The sequence below is a fragment of the Vigna umbellata genome, chromosome 4 (assembly GCF_029865625.1).
Source record: "Vigna umbellata cultivar VRB3 chromosome 4, Vumbellata_1.0, whole genome shotgun sequence".
In the NCBI taxonomy this organism is placed as follows: Eukaryota; Viridiplantae; Streptophyta; class Magnoliopsida; order Fabales; family Fabaceae; genus Vigna; species Vigna umbellata.
This window is the reverse complement of record NC_142168.1, coordinates 20,712,915-20,730,396: the sequence shown is the minus strand read 5'-3', so window position 1 is coordinate 20,730,396 and position 17,482 is coordinate 20,712,915. Positions and strand designations below refer to the sequence as shown.

The following is a 17,482-nucleotide window of genomic DNA, read 5'->3' as shown; positions in this document are numbered from 1 at the left end:
AGAGGATTTGAATAATTTTTAATTTTTTTTATTTTTTATTTTAAAATATCCATATATTTAAAGTATATTTTTTTTATGAATAGAGAATATTTTGTCAACTAAAATATATTACACTTTAAGAGGTTAGATAAGTTAACAAATATAATGTATTAAATTATATATTTCATTTAATTAATATAATAATTAATATCATTGAAATTGTTATGAATGCACCCATTAAATCAATAAATGTATTCATTGTAAGCAGTAGAATATTAATTGTTAAGGACTACACACATCTCATAAATATTATTTAATGTTCGTATTAATTTTATAGTAATGAAAACCGCGTTTCATATTTACTCCATGGATTGAATACATTGTCTCATATATATATATATATATATATATATATATATATATATATATATATATATATATATATTAAACTTAATTATACGTTACTTTTAATTAATATCATAATTAATATTATTGAGTTTGATATGAATGCACCCATTGAATAAATAAACTTGCTCGTGTATTTTAAACTGCAGAATATTAATTTCTAATTGCTACATGTTACGGTTGATAAATTAAATAAACTTTATTTAATGTTTGTATTAATTTTATTCTTAATTAAGTTTTAAATTTGTCATAAATATAACTCTTTTCAATTAGTGTTTTATTAATTTATTTTATATATATGAAGTATTTAGAATTTTTATATTTTTTTCAATTAGCTCTTTACTTATATTTTTTTCAATAATTGAGTAATGTGGTTATGAACTTAGCCTACATCTTACTAAATTATTTATGAAAAATATAAAATTTCGAATAATAAAAAAATAAATTTTTTCTGTTTGTATAAATTAAAGGTATGAAATAAAAATATTATCTTGATATTAGAAAATGATAAACAAGACAGAACAATTTTTTATTAAAAAACCAACCATGTAAATTTAAGAGGAATATATATAATTTATAAAAAAAACATAATTGATTATTCAATAATAAATAATAATTTAATGAAAATAATAATTCATTTTAAAAGAAATTACTAAAATAAATTATTCTTTTTAACCTACTTATTTCATCTATATATAGGTGAGATTGAAAGAGCTGTCAGGCAAGTTATGAAATGCAGTCCTCGCGCAAAGGAGAGGAAACGCACTTGGAAATGCAATGTCTCAAACAGAAAACGCGAGAAAGACGATGAACAGTGAGCGCAACTCCTCGCGGGTTCGTGTTTTGTAGTATATATAACTAGCTGTAGACGTCGGAAAAAATATTTCTCACCTACCCTTTCAGCCATATAGACATCTGCTAGGAGAGGCCCCAACGTCTATAATATTGTAGACAACGGGCCCCTCCTAAAGGACGTCTATATGTCTACTTATTTACGAAAATGTCATTAATCAATAATTTACGTTGATTGTTTGGTGGACCGACGTCTACAGGATGACCTTAAAGGCCAATTCTGCACTACGATTTTCATGTTGTATTCATGTAACATAAATAACATTATTAGTTAATAAATATCATTTTTGCGTGTTTGAATCACATTTTTGTTTATATTAAATAATATATATATATATATATATATATATATATATATATATATATATATATTAAATTTAATTAAAATAACCATTAATATTATTGTAATTGCGATGAATCTCTTTAAATCAATAAATAAAGGGTATATTGTAAACTGCAAAATATTAATTACTACAAGTTATAGTCGTAAATATTTTATTTAATGTTTGTATTAATTTTATAGTAATAAAGAGTGTATATCAACTCCATGGATTAAATACATTATCTCATATATATATGCAATAAATTATATATTACATTTAATTAATATAATTAAGATTATTGAAATTGTAATAAATGCACCCATTAAATCAATAAATGTATTCATTGTAAACAGTAGAATATTAATTGTTAAGAACTACAAACATCTCATAAATATTATTTAAAGTTGGCATTAATTTTATTGTAATGAAAAGTGCGTTTAATATTTAATCCATGGATTGAATACATTATATATATATATATATATATATATATATATATATATATATATATATATATATATATATATGGGTTTGATAAAATAGGTAAGCTCTTTTATCAGTGGGTACATTTTAACAAAGTATATCAGATTTTAAAAAACAAAAATACCCTCGTATATTATGGATTCTATGTTTTTTGATCAAGGGTAATTAAATAATTTTCATTATCAAACTAAAGAAAACAAGAAATCCAAACGCTTACTCACCTCTCTCTCTCTCATTCCTCTCAAGGCTTTCCCTTTCATCTCTTTCTCATCCCTACAGTAGTTCCAACTAAAAATATTCAGAAACTACCACCTAATCCTAATTCACCTTTCTCACTTATCCAATTTGTTTCTTTCTCATCTCCATTCTCTCTCTCACCCACACACAACAACTCGCAACGTCCTAATTTGTTGCTCTTGCTTTGTTCGTTCGTTTGTTTTCCACTTTAATAACAAAATAATTGATGATGTTGATGTTGATTTTGATTGGAGGGTTGTGTTATATCTTTTCTTTCTGATGATTATTAAATTTGTAAAAAACTAAAGTCTAGAATAATTTCAATAATTTCAAAACTAAAAGAAAAAAAAACGAGAAACTCCCACGAAAAGACGTTAGCAACAAACCATAATAGTTGCAAAACATTTAGTTTCTTAATACAAATGTTGATAAAAACATAGAAATGAAAGGAGTAAAAGTTAAACTATGAGCATGATGGTAACAAATTTATTAAGTTTAAATTCAATTTGAAATTCAGTGCATTTTGTTTCTTTTAATTTCGCTTCTGCAGCAAATGATAAATCAAAATGATTAACATCATGTTTATATTCACCAAACAATTTGGAGATATGAATTCTTTAAAATAAACTTACATTATATGATTTACTTTGGAAAGTAATTTTCCGGTCCAACTAAGAGCTAAAAGGTTCATTATGACTAGTTTACTAATTTCTGGTTGATTTTTAATTAGTTGGTATATTAATGCAATTGTTCTTAGAAACTACTCAATATTCTACAATCTACTCAAATATAGAAGATGTGTAATTTGTTAGAATATTTTTATTCTTTTTACATAAATGAAATGAAAATATGCTTATCAATATGAAACATTCGAAAGAGAACGAGCAATTGTCTCTTTTCTGAATAAGGGATAGAGTCAACCACAACAATTTTCTCTATTCATAACTCTATTCAATAATTTGTTTCTATTAAATCATTTAGTATGATGTGCAGGAGCTTCATTTTTTGTTGTGTTTTGATGTTCGTTATCTGCAGGAAGGTGAAAAGTATATTTCGAAATATTAATTTTAACGGAAAATATGTTTTTAGAATTATTTTTAAGAGCTGACTTCATAAATCAATTTTCTGGACAATGACTTACCCCTTCTTGAATTCCCTTTCCACATAAGGTTTTTTCTTTTCTAGAAAATATTTTCGAACCACTTAATAGTCAAAATATCAAATCTCCCTAAAGATAAACTACTAATTCAAAAATTTAAAAACAAAATTAAATAACAATAAGAAGGGAAAAAAATATAACACAACCCTCAAATCAAAAATCAACATCAACATCATCAATTATTTTGTTGTTAAAGTGGAAAACAAATGAACTAACAAAGCTAGAACAACAAATTGCGATGTCGCGGGTTATTGTGTGTGGGTGAGAAGGAGGACAAAAATGAAAGAAAAACAAATTGGATAAGTGAGAAAGGTGAATTAGGGTTAGGTGAGTGTTTCTGATTTTTTCTGTTGGGGCTACTAAAGGGATGACAGGAAGAATTAGAGTGACAGAGATGAAAGAGAAATGATTAAAAGGAAGATGAATGAGAGAGGGGTGAGTAAGGATTTAAGGATTTTTTTTGTTTTTTTAGTTTTGAGAATGACAATTATTTAAATATCATTGACCTTAAAATATAAAATCCATAATATATGAAATATTTTTATCTACTAAAACTCGGTACACATTGTTAAAATGTACCAACTGATAAAGAGCTTATAGTTAGCAAACCTATATATATATATATATATATATATATATATATATATATATATATATATATTAAACTTAATTATATGTTACTTTTAATTAATATAATAATTAATATTATTGAGTTTGATATGAATGCATCCATTGAATAAATAAACTTGCGCGTGTATTTTAAACTGCAGAATATTAATTTCTAATTGCTACATGTTACGGTTGATAAATTAAATAAACTTTATTTAATGTTTGTATTAATTTTATTCTTAATTAAGTTTTAAATGTCATAAATATAACTATTTTCAATTAATGTTTTATTAATTTATTTTATATATGAAAGTATTTAGAATTTTTCTATTTTTTTTCAATTAGCTCTTTACTTATATTTTTTTTTCAATAATTGAGTAGTGTGGTTATGAAGTTATCCTACATCTTACTAAATTGCTTATGAAAAATATAAAATTAGAATAATAAAAAAATAATTTTTTTCTGTTTGTATAAATTAAAGGTATGAAATAAAAATATTATCTTGATATTAGAAAATGATAAACAAGACAGAACAATTTTTTATTAAAAAACCAACCATGTAAATTTAAGAGGAATATATATAATTTATAAAAAAAAAACATAATTGATTATTGAATAATAAATTTAATAATTTAATGAAAATATAATTCATTTTAAAAGAAATTACTAAAATAACTTATTCTTTTTAACCTACTTATTTCATCTATATATAGGTGAGATTGAAAGAGCTGTCAGGCAAGTTATGAAATGGGCAGCAACGGCCTAAGCAAAGATGAAGAAGAGGAGAAGGAGAAAAATGTATACTTTTTGAAGAATGAGATCCTAATCTCAAAATCAAATCAAGGAAATACCAAAGGTATCTGATTTATAGTTAATCACACTCAACACAAAACCAACTTTAAAGCAACGCTGCATCTTATAATTTGTTTAACATACTGATTTTTCTATATCTTTTTTTAAATTAGGAGAAACCTTTATGATCGGAGGGATAATCTTCCGATTAAAGGTTAAGGGTTCTTCCTCCATTAAATGGTTAGTTCTTACTTCACTTTTATATTTAGGTTTTCTTCTTCTCTTCTTTCATATTACATCACAAACAACTACTTTCTATTAACCAACAACTTTTATTACAGTTGCCCCAAATTTCACATCCACAATTCTCTTAATTCGATGTGCAACATATAAGGGTAAGATCATTCTTGATTAATGTATGATCTTATTTGATATGTAATGTTATATCTACACATTCCTTCATGTTATTTAAGAGTATTTGATTATTATCTCAACATGCTTAATATGTTTGTAGGAAGGATGAGGAATCCAGATGAGCAATATGTTCAATGTACTCGCAGCCCATGAATCCTCATATTATTTGAAAAATGTGATGAGATCAATAGAAATGGGTTGCGCAATTCACAAGATATGATTTGGTGAAAAGAAAGACGAGAGGAGATTCTGAATTTACAACGTCATTTTAGCTTTTTAATGTAATGTTTTTTTTTTCCATAGTAATTATCATGTAAGAAGAAAAAAGAAGTCATAATTTAAATGTAATTTCTACTTTTACTCCTTTGAAGTGTAATTTTAAGTTTTCAATCTAATATCATCTCTAAAATTTTATCCAAGTGATTGAAGGTAGTTCTCCCAATTATAATTCATATAACATTCACTAAAGGTAGGTGATTACTAGATATTGTTAGTTAAAGATATGAGACATAAGGAAAAATGCGTAAAAGTTAAAACGGGCCATGTTAACATGTTGCATGTTTTGAGATTGCTTCAGTCTTATTTAGAAAAGGTTAGAAAAAGCATCCTTAATTATATGTTTTCTTTGGCTAAAATCTCTTTTTTTTAATTCTCTCACTCGTTTGAAAAATTTAATTAGATCTAAGTAGTATTCACAATTTAATGATAGTGACAATGTAAAAAAGGACATTAACGTCAATCTAATTGAATTATTTTAGTGTCTCCCACATGGAAACTCTCCAACTAAGTCACTCAAGCTTTCCTTTGATTTCAGAAGACAATCTTTAGCAGTAGTACAGATATACAAGAGCCTAAGAGACATAGATAATAGTAAAATATAATTTTTTTAATATTTTGCTAAAATATCTTCAATATTATAAGATTTGTTAATTAAATAAAAAAAATTTATAAGAATTAGGTCTAATTCATGATTTTCTACACATTGATGTAGATCTTGCAACCCTCCTAGCTTGTGGCTAAGGGTTGAAGAGGAAGAGGAGGTTTCATGGGAAGCCTTTAACCTTGCATTGTAGGATAAGTGGGTGTGGTGTAGAGGTAAGCTGTTTGAACGAGCATGGAAATGGGATTTTGAATTCAGTTTTTTGATCCTTTGATTTCAGTAAGTCATCAACCCACTTGCCATGGCATTGTCGCACTAAAACATTCTGTTCCAATGGCAATTGAAGGAACTTGTCAATACAGTCATGCAAATCCTGCATTTCACTGAGTTTGTGGCTCACTGAAGACGATGATGATGATGTGAAGTGGACTCAGAACCCCTCAATTTTTGTAAATGCTCCTCAAATTGTGATACAAGTGGGAGCTGCTGAGGGAAAACTGTTACTGCTGGGTGAAGTTATCCTACATATTACCAAATATGCACCATTTTGTATTCTGTTAGTTCCATCTTGCGGATTGTGTCAATGTTTTGCCAAAGAAAAATGTATATGTATAGATTAGAATTATGTTGCCTGGTATTGATTTATGACACTGGACATCTTAATAAAAAAAATGATTGTTCAAGAGCAAGGCTCACCAAGCTCGATTGGGACTGGAGGCACAGCCGTCTGTTATCCCTCCACTGTCAAGAATCGGAGGTTGTCGCTGCTCTGTGAAACCAGCCTCACGCGGTACCCTCTTATCTAGGAACTAGGAAACCCTTGCCTTCGCAAAGGCCCCATGGTTCAACTCCCGACTTGGAGTGGGCAAGCCAGCAAGATGCAAACCTCCAGTCCAGCTTAGCAAGCCAAAGCCTTCTTCAATCACCTTGATGCCCCCACTCAGGTTATAAGCTTACGTTACTCAGCTCGGCGAACTATCATGTTGTCAGAAGATTTATATAGATTATTTTGTCTAATATTCTGAACCGTGTGGGACTTCCAAATGGCAATATTAAGTACGTAGAGTCTTGAGTTGGAAACTGAGGCTCCATCTACTTTCTCCATGGTATGATATGATACATCGTAATATAACCTTGTAACCAGAAAGGTTTCATTGAGTCATTTTAAGGTGATGAGAAAAACATAAAAGTGGCATTTTAAAGTGTTGATTCCCCTTTGATTAATACCCTCGTCAGGAAAAGTTCAATTTTGATTATATCTTTTAATTTACTTCTTTATGGATCTACAATTTGGAACCACCGGGTCCAAAGAATGGAATATTGTTTGTGCACCTTCATCATTTCTTCGTACACCCCTTAAGTGTGATAATGGATAAATTCCACCTTTTTTTCCCATTATGTCCACCTCGGTAGGAAGATTGGGAGTAAAAAACAGAGGAATTATAAATGATTGACCAAACCTGTGAAGAATGGAAAGGTGATGTTAATTGTTCACTAATGATATAATAAGATGGAGCAAAGTGTTATGACTTGTCTGACAGGAACTAAGTGTTGGGGAAAGTCTAAAATTAAGGGTTCCGAGCAAAGTTTTGGACGTTCTTTATGAATGAAAAGTTGTGGAAAAGAGTTTCAATGAGGAATTTCTTATTAATGGTTACCACAACTTGATGTTTGTATGTGATGTTTATATGTGATCTATTCCTAGCATCTAAAAGCATATAGGAGAATTTATTGGACCACAACTTGAAACTAATTTCCACTCAATCCCAAATAAGATGAGAGATAGTTCTCCCAAAACCAAACATAAATAAATTCACAAATGTGTGATCAAAAGCAAACATTCATAAATAGTAATAGTACTGAATACAAGAGAGTTCAAAGTTCTTTAAATGTTACTTTGAAACTTAAGAGATTTAGCTCCTCATAATGGATAGAAAGAAGTTAATACATGGAAGAAACTTCATCTCCTAGTCTTTCAAGGATGCTCTTTAAAACAGAGAAGAAGTGTGTGAGAAGACTCTTTAAAGTCTCTCTCTAAATGAGTATCTCAAAAGCTCTCCCAAAAACTCTCTAAAACAAAGGTGAAATCCTATTTATATAGACTTTAACAGTGTGGCTTCAGCAGTGGCTTCCATGGCTCCAATTGTAAGGCTTTCCTTCCAAGGTAAGTTTCCTCTATAACTTAAGCTATGTTTGTTTAGGCTAGAGCTTCCTAAGATTACTTTTGGATAAAGGATTCCTCATAGCTTAAGCCTCAACTCAAGGCTTGAGGTTTCCTTTCCAAGGTAGGTTTTCTTTGTGTGGCTCAAGCCTTAGATTTCACACTACTGTCACACTAAAGTTAGTTTGTTGTAAAATACTTAGAATTTCTCTATTATCTTCATAATTAAACTTTGACTCGTGAATTTCATCAAAACCAACAAAACAAGTAAAATTGGGATGATTAACATATATATTTAACAAAATTAAAACAAAATAAGTGTCAAATTATCATTAAAACTAAACACACACACACATGTAAACACGCACACACACACCTACCCACACACACATGCATGTAAACACCCACACACATATACACATAGACATACACACCCCGCACACACACACACAAATACACACACGTATGAACATGCACACGCGCACACAGACGCACACACACATGCGCACCCACACATACACATAGCCGCACACATGCTCACACGCACACACACATCCACACATACACAAACACACAAGCACACTTATACACGCACACACACGCACGCGCACACACAATCACACACATATCCAGAGAGACTTGCGCGCGCACACATATTTTATTAATAAGATCATTAATACTATGATTATTTGCTTCCATAAAATAAATATTAAATATGTGTATTACAAAAAGAATAAATCTTAATTGCTACAAGTTGTAGTTGCTAAATGTAATAAATATATTATTTAATGTTTATTTTAATTTATAGTAATAAACTGAATGATATTAATATATTATCTTCAAATTACACAATTAAAAGTTTGAAAAGAACAGGTTATACTTAAAATTAAAACCATGAAAAAGTAACATATGAATATAAATTAAATTTATCAAAAGAATTAATAGATGATGCTTAATAATAAATACTATGAAACGGAGATTCATAGAAGTCTAAACGAAACTGAAATGATAATTTAATAATAATAATGACTCACTTTAAAAAAATTAAAATTATTAAAATATATAATTAATATCAATAACTTTTATTTGAGCTATTCATCTCATATGTTTCTTTTTGCATCTATATAAAGAGGATATTCTCAGAGTTCTGAACAGAAACAATTAAGCAAAAATGAAGAAAATAAAGACCATCGAAAACATATATTTTTCCAAGAGGATATTCATCTCAAAATCAAATTAGGGAAGTACCAAAAGGTAGAGTTCTAGTTACTCTTATTCAACACCAATATTTGTTTGTATGCATATTTTTTGTTTTGTTATTTTGTGCTCACAGTAATATAAATTAGTTTTCATAAAAAATTGCATTGATATTAAGCTGACACTATGATCATGCTACTGATTTTACTGTATATTTTCTGAATTTGGACAAAACTTTTTGACTAACGGAATGAACATAAATGGATGAAGGTTGTTTTTTAAGTGGTTAGTTTCAACTTTTACTTCTATCAATATTGTAGACAAATAATTTATATTAACTAAAAACTTTGATTGCAGTTGCTTCAAATTTCACTGAAGTTGATGCTCTAAATTTATCAATTGATGAATTTCGTCTCTGTGCTTAAACTGTGCAGGTTCAAGTTATTTTCTTCATTGTCAGTCTAGGTTAGAAATATACAATATATAGGTGAATACTGGCAAATAGTAGAGAAAAATGGAGAAAATGTTGAAAACAAAAAAGATAAAGAACCACAAATACTGGCAAAGCTGGGAAAAGTGAAAACCAAATGGAGAAAAGACCGTACTATACCACGAGGACGCAAATCGAAATCTTCAATGTATTGAACTCTAATATGATCAAATGATAATATAAAGAAGAAGTAAATTCCTTATTAAAAATGCTGCAATTATATATAATTAATTTTTTCCAATTGCATGTATTTGCATTGTTGTAAAAGATTACTTATCTATTGTATAAGATGATGTATTGACACAATTATAAGAGTATTAGTATAGAAGGTGGTCTTGTTGGTGTTTTGAAAATAAAAAATGATAAACTTTGTTTTAATGTGTTCTGATCAATCATTTCACATGTTGATCACTATATATATATATATATATATATATATATATATATATATATATATATATATATATATATATATATAAGAATTGAGACACTTAAGTATATTATGTATAAACCTAATGATTTTAACGAGTATTCTAGTAACCTCTAATTAAATTTAACTTTACCTTAAGTAAATAAATTTATGTTCCATTTAATTTATTGATTTAACATAACATGATGCATAAAGTATAGTACTTTGATGTGATGTATATGATATAGTTGCGAGTTATTCATTCATATATTTAATTTATTTATGATAAAGGTGTGTATAGGGAACAAGTACAAGAACAGTGGTTACGGGGAAACTTGTTTTGGAAAAGGAGATATATAAGATGAGATTTTGGGATGCTAAGTGGATAGGGTGATCTAACATAGATTGATTGATAGAAATCCTATACTATATACGAATTCATTAAATAATTAAGGATGCTACAATAGGTTAAAAGGGTGTTTGAAACGACAATACATGGAAAATGGAATGGGGCATGATTGGTGAAAATTGTGTGCATGCATTACAAAAAAGAGCTAGCAAGTTATACCCTAAACAAACAAAGACAGAGAGAATGGGTGTGGAAAGGGACTGCATCCCTCACGTATATAGTCAAATATGGTTACGTGGAATTTAGTTTTTTTGTTTTTTGTCAAAAATATTTGGATTTCTTTTTTAAAAAAATTACCTGAAGGACTAAGTTGTGTTTCATATGGACAATTTTTGTTTTAAAGAAATTTTTGGAATCACTGATGAATTGTGATTTTTGAAGATGAAGTCGTGGAATTAACAGATTACATATAGAAGATAAAACCTTTGTAGATGACAGATTGCAAATTATTGATAATTTTTTGTCAATGGTAATATCTTTCAGATATTTATGTTCTACTCATAATATTCGCTCGATCTTTGGTACTCGTTCAACAAATCAAGATATTGTTCTTTCAAATGTCATTTTTACTTGAACATAAATTTGTAAAGATTGTAGGGCTTTTGAAATTGAATTCATGCATTCGGCTAGGTTTGTTGTCATGTGGTCATATCTCTTACCATTGTTGTATGTTTGAGTCCATTTTTCTAATGAAATTTGATCAATCCAAGATATCCCTATAAAAATTTGTACACCTAAATACATAAAAGGAAGATATCTTTGGTTATAAGATAAAAGTATCTTGAGATGCCTAACAAAAGCATCAACTATGTAAACGTGACTTTTAGCCGGATTTATCCATTGGCCTAAGAAAGTGTCATATTCATGCATGAAAGATTTTAAATGTTGCAGGGTTCTCCTTTATAGAAAACAAGTATATTGTCAATAGGGTAATGTGATTTTTATTTTGGCCCCAGACATAACCCAAAATTGTAGACTTTCCCCTAAAATCGTGATTTTAAAATTTTATCTGTAAAAATCCATATTTATTCCCAAAACTCATCCTTCTTCTAATTTATTCCAAACCAAAGTTCTGTAAAAATACATCAACTCAGATTCACTAAATCTACATTCAAAACTCATCAATAAACAACTTTTCCCATCAACAGACCAACTACACACTAGCGTGCATAAGTTTTGAATTCAACACACCATTCTTTTTACGCACCCAACATAACAAATTCCATAATTTATTTAAATTTCACGAATAAATCATCACATCATCATACAAACATCAAATATCATATGTATACAAAACTCAAACCAAATACACTAGCTTCCCTTACCTGGTTGACGGTCCAACAGTTCTAAAAACTCTAAAATTTTTCCTATGGCTCCAAGATCTTTATTTGCTCCTACAGTTCATGACAATTTGATCATAGTATACCCTCTGTACCACTTATCAACAAAGAGTCTTAGAGAAGACTTAGACTCCAAAAGTGTAGAGAAAACCCCTACATGCAAAGACACCAAAAGTTAGAGAATGTAGAAATCAACTTACTCTATAGCTGAAATCAATCGGTTAGAAATGAAGTCTTGCCTCAAGGAACCCTTAAGCGGTCTCTGATCTTCCGATAGATGAGTAAGAAGTTAGAATATCTAGAGAGAAGATAGAGGAAATTTTAAAGAAATGAAGTCTTGCCTCAACGAACATTTGTGTTAAATGGAAGAAACATTACCTTTGGTGGTCGTCGAAAGCTTCCTTAGAGACGTTCGACCTGCAATGAAGAAAGTGCACACAAAAATAATGAAACAAATGTTCTTTCTCGCGCTCTTAAAATATCTTCACGCTCAAATTAACGTCTATTCTCTTACTAATAGACATCTAATGAGTCTCTTAAAATATCTTCGCGCTCAATTATTTTTGAATTTGAACACTTAAGGACGTTTGTTCTTTCACCAATAGACTTTGAAAAGACAATTAACATTTGTTCCTCTAACCAACAAACGTGTAATGGGTCTCTTAAAATATCTTCGTGCTTAACTTTTTATGAATTTGAACACTCAAAACAGTTGTTCTTTACCCAACACACTTCAAAAAGGCAATTAACGTTTGTTCTTTTAACCAACCTACGTCTAATGGGTCTCTAAAAATATCTTTGCGCTTAATTTTTATGAATTTGAACACTAAAAGACGTATGTTTTTTCACTAACAAACTCCAAAAAGGCAATTAACGTCTGTTTCTCTAACCAACTGATGTCAATAGTGTGATTTTTTTTACAATATTACCACCAGTCATTTTTAATGTTGGATACTTGATTGTAAGACGTTGAGCGTTAGACGTTATACATCTATTTTGTACTAGTGTACTTAAAGTCCATTAGTGCAAAAAGGGCTTTAGATGTCTGTTATTTTGGCCTTTTAACGTCGGATCCATATCTGACGTCTTTGTGGGTGACGTTAATCAGACGTCGGGCAGTGTATACCCGAAGTCTATACAGACGTCAGACTGGGTATATCAGACAACTATATAGACGTCAGATGTTGGATATAACAGATGTGCATATAGACGTCACCTGTAGGCATATGGACGTCTATAGGCCTTGAAACGTTTTGTTCACTGTAACTCATTGGATGTCGGGCATGGCATTAACCGACATCTACTGGGTATTTGTTTTTTCAAAATTAATTTATTGTTGCAATAAAATCACTCCTGAAAAACAAAAAATTGTCCCAGAATAATATACTATAATATATATTGTCCCAGAACAATATACTATACTATATATATATATATATATATATATATATATATACATGCGTTTCATATAAAGAAAGTTCTACTTAATGTAAAAACCAATCCAATACCAAAACTATCAAAATATAAACTTAAACTAAACCAAAGTAATGTTCAACAAGAAATATAAGTGTTCCTAGCTCCATCTTTGCAGAAGATAAGTTCTCCACTCCTGCCTTATCTGCCTAATTGTGTCCTCTGGTATAGGAGATGTACTCTTGAAGCGCTGCAAGATGAAGAAAGATTCATTATGGTTTCATATATGTTTAAAGATGAATTTGATTTGTAATGTATCCAAGGTATGCATCATTACCTCATTCCAGTCATCTGTATGTAATGACAACTCGAATGATGGTCTTAATGCAACACATGACATAAAAGCCACATTCCCATGAATCTAGCTGCTGGTTACACTAAAATGACAAACTAAATAGTCAAGAATTTATATCATTCAATAACATAGAAAATGAATTAGAAGTATAAATGACTTACAACCTTTGGATACAAAATTTGAACTAGTTGACCTCGAGATTTAACAATAACTCTATTTTGATTGAAAACACAAAGTAAAATTAATATAACTATATTTATCATAAAAGTTTAAGGTGAACATCAAATTCAAAGTCATTTTTGGAGAAACACTTACCCTTGAAGCATGGTTCTCAAGTCAGTTTTCATCTTCTTGTGCATCGAACAAAACCATATAATTTTACATTGTTTGGGAATGATGACCATCAGCTGTGAGTGCGACCTATCACGAATCACAAAGAGTTAGTTAACTAATTAAGTAAACTTTAATGAACTTTTACATATAACAACACCTACCCATCAATGTATGGCACAATGTATACGTCTCTTTTTGACTCATCCATCCATGAATGGTCTGAGGTTCAACAAATTCGTACATGGAAGACCGACCTTGGTTTACAACGATTGTGTCCATGTACCTAAAACAACAAAGTTAAGTTGTTAAAAACTAGGAATGCAAATAACACTAATATGGAAGACAAAATTAACTATCTTACATGCACCACAATTCAATGATGAAAATATTCAACATCTTGTCTCCCCCAATTACCTCTAATGCATCAGTCAATGTGATATATACTAGCACATGGGGGGAGACCAAATACTCTCAAATCCCAGTATAGTTCTAATGGTGCTCTCTTCAACCTGGGTAATCTTGTCATTAGCTTTGATAGAGGATCATCCTTCGCTTCAGCCATGTCATCATCTTCATGTATGACTGTATCATGAATCAACTTCTTTTGAGGACATGTGAACTGAAGATAAGAATTTCAAAGTTATCAATAAATATTTTTAAATTTAACATATAAATACTAATAACAAAGACATTATACCTGTGGAGTAGCAATGTGTGACATGATCAATGCTCTAGGTCAGACTATAAATGATCCTATGGCCTTCCCCACAAAATGAATTTTTGGAGTGGGTACAAGCACCTGAGCTTGGGGATCCCGAACCTCGTCAATCATCACACGCACATGGTGGGGTAATATGGGAACACCATGAATAGTCTGCCCTCCCTCAAGCACTCGTCCGACAGCGAAAATGTGTGGGGGATCCCCATGAACCAACAACTCATATTGATCGCTATACTGAGTAGGTTCTACAACAGAGCATGATCCTCTAGTGCTAACAAGAGGTGGTGTGGGAGCTTCAACTGGCCCCATGGTGCCCTGCGTCATGGAATGAGCTTCTCTTCAAGCGCTCTTTGTGGTTCTTTTTGTTCTTGTAGCTGCTCCATGAATTGTCGCTCCAATTATCTCGTGCATTGGTTGAGTGTTTCCTCACACTAAAGATTCATCTGCCTCAATGTCTCCTGACTCATTGATTGAGTGTTTTTCTGTGTAGGGCCAAAGTAGTCATGAAAACCAATCGGCCTAGGAACTCCACGTACACGTTCTGGGTGCTCGGGCTTTCCAATGGTTGTTGTTAGAATGTCGTCCCTACCTTGGACAACAAATGTTCCTTGAGTCTGCTGCTCAACCAACTCATCCTGCACATAAAAAAAAACTAAGTTACTTAGAAGACATGCTATGATAATAACACAATCAAACAATGTTTAGAATTTGAACTTGCAATTCTTTGTAAGATCAAGGCAGCTGAGGAAGATGTCATGTTCCCATCAGATTTTCTGGAAGCATCTCCTTCAACAACTCCAATAACTCTGTGAAACTTTTATAGGTCCATCCGTTCGTTGCTTTTAAACTAAACAACTTCAAAGTTGTAGACAGACGTGTAAAGTTCGAGCATCCTGGGAACAACGGTTGCTCTGAATCATTTATAAGAGAATCGTACAAATTAGCTCTTCCAAAATTATCTTCACCGACATCACGTATCATGTCCTCTAAATGATCACTCATCCATTCTTCCACATAATTCGTTCCTCGTGACGTGGTAGGCGGGTCTAGTAATTCTCCATGCCAAGTCCAAACGGTATAAGTTCTCATTATGCCGAACATGAATAGATGGTCACGCACATTGCCTAAGTATTGTCATATTTGATTAAGACAACGAACACAAGGACAAAAATATGTCTCGTTCACAGACTTAGCATTTTGTTCAACATAATGCAAGAACTCCGAAACACCCTTCTCATATTCTTCACCGATGCGACGTTCATTCATCTAGCTTCGATTCATACTATGTTCGTAACATACTTCATCAGTTTCAGTTTTTTAACTCTCACAAGGTTAGGCCCTACTCATTCAGAAAAATTATTTTTCATAAATTGCTAAGACACATGCAACGAAGTTTGCATCATAAATTTGATAAGATTTCGGCAACATTTCGCATTGGTCTCCAAAATATACGAAATGAGAGTAGTCAAGGATGACCACAATCAAATATGCATCTAGAGAACAACACAAATACTAAACCAGAATTTTATCAATCTTATCCATAAACTCCAACATACATGTTATAGCAAATTATGAAAAATAATTTTCCCAAATTGTCCAATCGGACAATTCAAAATTTAATTCAAACGATTAAAAGATTAATCGTTTGTGTTAAATTTCAAATGGGAACTAAGTTTCACTCAATGATTTTATACTTAAAATCTAAAATGACAATTATAATAACACAACTATCACATGCATATTCAAAAGCCAATAACGCATGCATACCTAAAAGCCAAAAACATGCATACGCAAAAGCCAATAACATGCATACACAAAAGCCAATAACATGCATACAAAAAAGTTATCAACAAAGAAGCTAACCTTTTTAGCAGATTAAAAGAGCAATGCAGGAAATGGAGTAATATAGGGAAAATGGAGTAATTCACGCCCAAGATCGTCGGCCAAAAAAGAGTCATAAGCGTCGCCCTAGCACAAGCCAGAAATTGCACCAAAACGTAACGAAAACGAATTTTAATCGGTTCAAATGGAAGATATTTCATCAAAGAGTAACTTAATCGGAGTAAAAGTAAATTTAAACAGTCCAAAAGAGAGGAAACGCACTTGGAAATGCAATGTCTCAAACAGAAAACGCGAGAAAGACGATGAACAGTGAGCGCAACTCCTCGCGGGTTCGTGTTTTGTAGTATATATAACTAGCTGTAGACGTCGGAAAAAATACTTCTCACCTACCCTTTCAGCCATATAGACATCTGCTAGGAGGGGCCCCAAGTCTATAATATTGTAGACAACGGGCCCCTCCTAACGGACGTCTATATGTCTACTTATTTACGAAAATGTCATTGATCAATAATTTACGTTGATTATTTGGTGGACCGACGTCTACAGGATGACCTTAAAGACCAATTCTGCACTAGGATTTTCATGTTGTATTCATGTAACATAAATAACATTATTAGTTAATAAATATCATTTTTGCGTGTTTGAATCACATTTTTGTTTATATTAAATAATATATATA

General features: G+C 30.7%; 1 long non-coding RNA gene and 1 other non-coding gene across 2 annotated transcripts; one reads left to right on the top strand and one right to left on the bottom strand.

Moving 5' to 3' along the window:
- Positions 1-4,807: 4,807 nt before the first annotated feature.
- Positions 4,808-5,506, top strand: LOC148199510 (uncharacterized). The gene is made up of 4 exons (XR_015785735.1): positions 4,808-4,903; positions 5,013-5,079; positions 5,181-5,234; positions 5,354-5,506. It is a non-coding gene; the product is annotated as an uncharacterized LOC148199510 (long non-coding RNA).
- Positions 5,507-6,800: 1,294 nt separating this feature from the next.
- Positions 6,801-7,105, bottom strand: LOC148199509 (signal recognition particle RNA). Its single transcript, XR_015786425.1, has one exon.
- Positions 7,106-17,482: the final 10,377 nt, after the last annotated feature.